Genomic DNA, 6574 nt, shown 5'->3' on the forward strand with positions numbered 1-6574 from the left:
TTGAAATTGTTTTTGGAAAGAAAATATGAGGGCAGCAAAACCAATACACCTCTTTTCCCATTTTTATAATACATGATACAAACGAGGACCCCACCATTTTCTCTTCTATTCTCCCTCTCCACATGGATACAATACAAAGGAGGACACATTTTTCTTTGCTCGTGACACTAAGTAAAGAGAGTGCATACTCCAAATACACCAAACTTGCATATTAAGTTTAAGAGGAAATAATCTGCTACAGTCACCACACTACACTCTATGCACCATCATACATAAGAAACTCAACTTTGAAGACACAAAAAAAAAAGGGGGGGGGGGTTGGATTGGTTTTTTAAAATAAATTAAAATATTTGACACATTTAGTTATCCTAGTTCGTTTGAACTCAAACTACTCCAGGCCACCCTGCCAAGGTGATTTTGCCTCTCTCTTACGAGGTCTTAATCCATTAAATCAAAAGTTTGATTACAATGACACGAAGACAGCCATCAACTTCTTCTCGAGATCAAACCGCAACACGGTTTTCTCAAGGAACAATAATTACAAAATAATTCTTTAGTGTTTACAAAGTTGCTTCTATTAAGTAGTATCACAACTGTGATGTATACACGAAATTATAGCACAATAATAAGAGATAAGAAAATATGAATATTTTATGAGTGCTCTATTTGTACTTACGTGCGTGAGAGTATCAAATTCTTCATCATTGTCTTCTTTATATAGAGTGGGCTTGAAGAGTCATTGAGAGACATGATGACTTGTTTTAGAAGGTTGATAAAATGAGAATTGAATGTTCTTTCTAAATATAGAGATTCTGTCTGTAGTAATGATGTTCCAGCCGTTAATTTTTGATCTTGTACAAATGATTATAACGTAAAGAGCATCTTCTAATTATCAGAATATTGAATGCAACTTTGGTTCTTGAAGCGCTTTCTGTATCAGAACTTGACGATTGTCTTGTTTGTCTTCAGAACTTCTTGTTCTTGTAAACTTCCTTTAGAATCTTCGAAACTTCTCGTTCTTATAAACTTCCTTCAACGTTTAGATCTTCTTATTCTTGCAAACCTCTCTCAACGTAGCCTTCTGCTTATGAGAAATCACTGTCTATACCATCTTCTTCTTATAAGCTTCTCTCAATGTAGCCTTCTACTTATGAGAGATCACTATAAACTACTTCAGAACTTCAGCAATGTAAAACGTAGGATTAGAGTGCATATTTGTTCTTATCTAAATTTATGTGTTTGTTATCATCAAAACTCTTTCGAAGATGTAGAACCAAACTATGTTCTAACAACCTCACACATTTTGAGGACACCCATTGATTCTTTTCCCTTTTTCAATTTCAAAAAAATTCATCATTCTCTCTCTCTCTCTCTCTCTCTCTCTCTCTCTCTCTCTCCCTCATCTCCAACAACAACACAACTTCACTCTGATCTCAACAACCATAACCACCCTAACAAATTTTCATCTTCTCCTTCGCACCATCATCATCTCCTTCACTCTTGCTTCATCAACTCATCACCGCCTTCTCCATTCTTGCTTCATGATCTCATCGTCACTTTCTACCTCATATCAGCATCACCTTGCATCTCAGATTCTCGAAGTTCAGCTACGCATATTTTCAGATTCAGTTTTCTAATTCCAGACTAAGAACTTGAGTTTATTTCTCAACGTGTTGAAGCTGGTTGAGGTATTCATCATATTCTAAGATTCAAGTCTGAAGTGGTAGAGTTTTCTTTTGTGTGTTCTTTGCAAGATCCAACAGGTAAACGCCATGAATCTCTCTTAGCATTCTTAGACAATTGGTATTTGCATCTGGGAGCTCCGCCACCGGAGGCTAGGCAATAGGCCACATGTATTTGGTGGATGTATTATTGTATTTGTTTGTTGCAGGTTATGATTCAGTAATGTTAATGCTTGTTTCATTGAGTTTGAGTGCCATATTTGGATGTAGTGTGTGAGGATGAGTGATTTATGATAATTTGATTTCGTATTCGCAATTTCCGGTGATTTAGGGTTTAGACTGATAGCTTACGTTCTTGGTGTTAGAGAGGTTGGAGGAGAAAACTAGGGCAATATTCGGAATATATGTCAAAAACCGAGTGGACCGGTGTTAGTCTTGTTGATTTCTGGGCATTCTTGTTGAGCTCTGGTGGCTGAGTGGCCAGAGAAGACGACCGGAGGTTAGCTCCGGCGTCTGTATGGTTCCCATGAGACCCTGGACGTTGCGCTTTCGTATTTGTTGATCTTTTTTGTTTTTTTCTTCTTTTGTCCATATCCAAATGATTGGAATGGGGCAGGGCACGTCATGATTGGCTCAAGGATCTCTTTTGTCTTTTACGAGTTAAGTTTATATGACCAATTAATATGGGTTGCTTTTATTATATGTCCCACATGCATATAAAAACCATGCAATATGAAATAAATGCTGATAATAAAATGGAAAGTAACAAAAAGAATATTTGGGCCACGGACTGTGTTGAATGAATTGGGCTTAGGCGTTTTTTCTTATTGTACACCCATGTTTGCTGATGCTGATGTGCCTTTGGTTAAGTGGGCCGAACGTTTTGTTTTCTGTACCTCTATTTTTAGGCCCACACGCGCGCAACACACAATTTCAATTCACTTTGTAATTGCTTTTGCACCCCTGGCTTAGACAGAGTGTTTGTTTTACTTAATTCTTGTTAACCTCACAACGTTTTACTAATAAATCAGTTTTAACTCAAATTAAAAATGTAAAAAAAATATGTTTTAGATTCTATAACATGTTAGGATGTGTGTGAATTTTTTTTTTTTTTTACAATTTATTTGGTATTTTTTGTAGATATTTTCTTCACATGTGTTCATACTTTGCCATGTTTTGATACATTTTCCAAATTGTTTTGATTGAATTCCTTAATTATTGAATTTTGATCTCAATTTTTGTGGGTACTCAGTAGGTTCGTGTATGACATTTTGCATAAAATTTCATAGCCAGATGTTGATTTTGGATTGGTCATTTGTGTGAGTCTTTGAGACTCAATTTCTCCTATTTGTGCACATACTTGTTGGTTTGTTATCACTTTGGGGTAATGCACTTGTGCAATATTTTTGGATCATTTTGTGGATATAATTAGGATTCATTAGGGAACTTAGGTGACCTATAATTTGGTTTTTTAGATCACTCTTTCTTTCCTTGTTTGAATTGATTTTTTAAACATAATAACAATGTGGTTTTTGGTTTAGCTTTTGGCATGAACTTTGTTAACTTGACCTATAAACGTGTAAATACCTTTTGGTATGATACCTTAGGTGTATAGAAAACTCTTGGATGTCTTTCATTTATGACTTGTTTGAATTTCATTTGAATTTAGATTTAGGGGGTCATTTAAGGGCATGATGTCTTGAGCTCCTTTGACCTACTGGTTTAAGGTCTTAACATGTTGTTTGAATGATTATTTGAATTTAGATTTAGGGGGTCATTTAGAATGCAATTCATCTTGAAATCTTGAAGAGTGCTAATTGTATTTGTTGCTTAGGCTTACTTTCTATTCTTTGGATGTAACACTTTGGTGTTAAGAGTGAGTTAGGTACATGTTTAGGGGCTGGAATATACATGTGCTGTTTTTTTATTGATTAATCATGCTTGCTTGGCCATGTTTGTCTAGGTGATAACCTACTTGCATGTTCTAATGAAGGGTGAACCTTTTGTTCATCTATTGATTGCTTGGTTTATAAATCATGCTTGATTGTGTTTGCTTTGGGTTTCATTGTTGTGGTAGTTGTAAGAACATAGTTTGGTTCTAATCATATCTTAGTGTTTTGATGATAACAAGTAAATTGATTTTGTATAAGTAAATGTGGTACTCTGATTATATGTTTCTCATTTCAGAAGATGTTCTAATACAAGTGCCATCAGAACATGAACTTTATGTAAAGCTGAACAACCGCTGAAAGGAAAAGCCGTTGAAAGTTCTAATGAAGTAACTTCTGAATGCACCAACCGCTGTAGACAAATTCCATTAGAAGTTATATTCAAGTCAGAAAAAAAGTTATGAATAAATGCAAAGTTCTGAATCAAGATAAGATGCCGTTAAAAACAAAATGATTAAAAAGACGGCTGAAGCACTCAAATGGAATAATTCCCAAGGTTGATTGAAGAAGTAACGCACATGCAGCTCGTTGGAGAAACAAAAACAAAAATCAAACACGCAAGCATTTAATGCTCTCTCTAAACATAAAGATAATGGAAAAATTCTTGAAGCTATATATAGAAGAATCTTTGAAAAGAAATAATAGAGCTCACACAAGAGAAGTGTGGAGTAACAACAAACATCATCAAAAGCCAACTTGAACTCTTACGCTAATGAAAATACTTTTATGCTAACATTCTGAGTTCATACTTCTTATACAAAAACTTAGTGAAAAATCACAGTTGTGATTAAAGCTTATTAGTAGCAATTTGAAACACTATTGTTTGAAGTTATTTTTTAATTGTTCCTTGAGAGACCAGTTGGGTTAGATTTCTCAAGAGGGCTAGGACTATTTAGTCTTAGAGGTGTTAGTCACGATAGTTGGTTATGCATTGTATTGTTAGTCACGACAGTTGGTTGTGCATTGTATTGTTAGTCATGACAGTTGGTTGTGCATTGTATTGTTAGTCACAACAATTGGTTGTGCAGTTGTAAACAATTTTGATTATAATGGATTAAGTCCTCGATTGAGAGAGGCGAAATCACCTTGGCGGGTGGACTGGAGTAGTTTGAGTTGCAAACGAACTAGGATAAAAATAACTGTGTTTAGCTATCGGTGTTGCGAACAAAAATGGAAAAACTTATTCAACCCCCCCTTCTAAGTGTTTTCTAAACCTTCACTTGGCATCAGAGCTCTTGGTTCTGGGTGCAAACACTTAACTGTGTCAGACAAAGATCTAGAAGGAAAACACCATGGCAAATGATCAAAGCAACAACAACTACACAAAACCTCCAGTCTTTAATGAAGATGATTTTGAATACTAGAAAGATAGACTAGAAAGTTTCTTTCTAGGTCATGATGCTGACTTATGGGATGTGGTCTTAGATGGCTACACACATCCATTAGATGAAGAAGGAAATAAGATTGATAGAAAGATCATGACCAAACAACAAAAGACACATTTCAAAAATCACCACAAAGCTAGAAATATTCTGCTCAATGCTATCTCAAAACAAGAGTATGAAAAAAATCACAAATAGAGATACTGCACATGACATGTTTGAGTCTCTCAAAATGACTCATGAAGGCAATGCTCAAGTAAAAGAGAAAAAAGCTCTGGATCTCATTCAGAAGTACGAAGCCTTCAAAATGGAAGAAAATGAGTCCATTGAAACAATGTTCTCAAGATTTCAAACGCTGACTGCCGGTCTAAGAGTTCTGAACAAAGGATAAACCAAAGCCGACCATGTCAAGAAAATCATCAGAAGTTTACCCAGGAGATGGGCACCAATGGTCACTGCTTTTAAAGTTTCAAAAGATTTGAATAGTATATCCTTAGAAGAACTCATCAGTGTACTAAGAAGTCACGAGATAGAACTTGATGAACATGAGCCTCAAAAGACATGTCAGTCTGTTGCTCTTAAATCTACAAAAAATCATGAAACAAATGCTTTTCAGGCTAAAGAAGAAAGCTCAGAGGACTATTCTTCATAAGAACATGAGTTATCTCTTCTATCAAGAAGGATAAATAGAATGTGGAAGCACAGACAAAAGAAATTCAGAAACTACAAAAGATCAGAAGATAAAGTAGAATCTTCTAGACGAAAGAAGTCAAGCAAAAGAAGTATCACCTGTTATGAATGTAAAGAACCAGGACACTACAAAAATGATCGTCCTAAGTTACAAAAAGAAAGGCCAAAGAAAAATTCTGAAAAGAAGAAAATCTTGATGGCCACATGGGATGATTCAGAATCTTCTGAAGATGAATCAAGCTCAGAAGATGAACATGCCAACCTAGCTTTTATGGCTACCACAACAAATGACTCTGACACTGAATCAGAATCTGAAGAGGTATTCTATGAACTTACTAGATCTGAACTTGTAAAAAGTTTGTCAGAACTTTTTTGAAAATTACAGTCAACTCAAACTCAAATACAAGAAACTTGAGAAGAACCTTGTATATGAAATTGAGGAACTTAAATCAGAAAACTCTGATTTGAAAGAAAATCATGTCAAACTCAAAGAGGAATTTCATAAAGCTCAAAGAGTTTCTAATTTAGACACTGATTCAAGCTCAAAAAATATTCTTAAGGAGTATGACTCTAGTTTTCAAAAATTTCTCGCAAAGAGCATAGATAGAAGCAAAATGGCTTTAATGATCTATGATGTGAGTGGAAACAATAGAAGAGGAATTGGATATAAAACTCCCGAAGGGAAAGAAACATACCAACCTAAACATGTTGGTAAAATGAATATCACATATAAACCACCGCACAAACAATTTAGCTTTGGTCACACACATGATATCAAATACACATCTTACTCTGAAAATTTTCATGCTAAATCTCAACCAGAAGACAGAACCTAGAAGACTACAAGATATTTTTAATTCTTGTAATAATA

This window comes from Vicia villosa, linkage group LG7, assembly GCF_029867415.1.
Source record: "Vicia villosa cultivar HV-30 ecotype Madison, WI linkage group LG7, Vvil1.0, whole genome shotgun sequence".
Classification (NCBI taxonomy): Eukaryota; Viridiplantae; Streptophyta; class Magnoliopsida; order Fabales; family Fabaceae; genus Vicia; species Vicia villosa.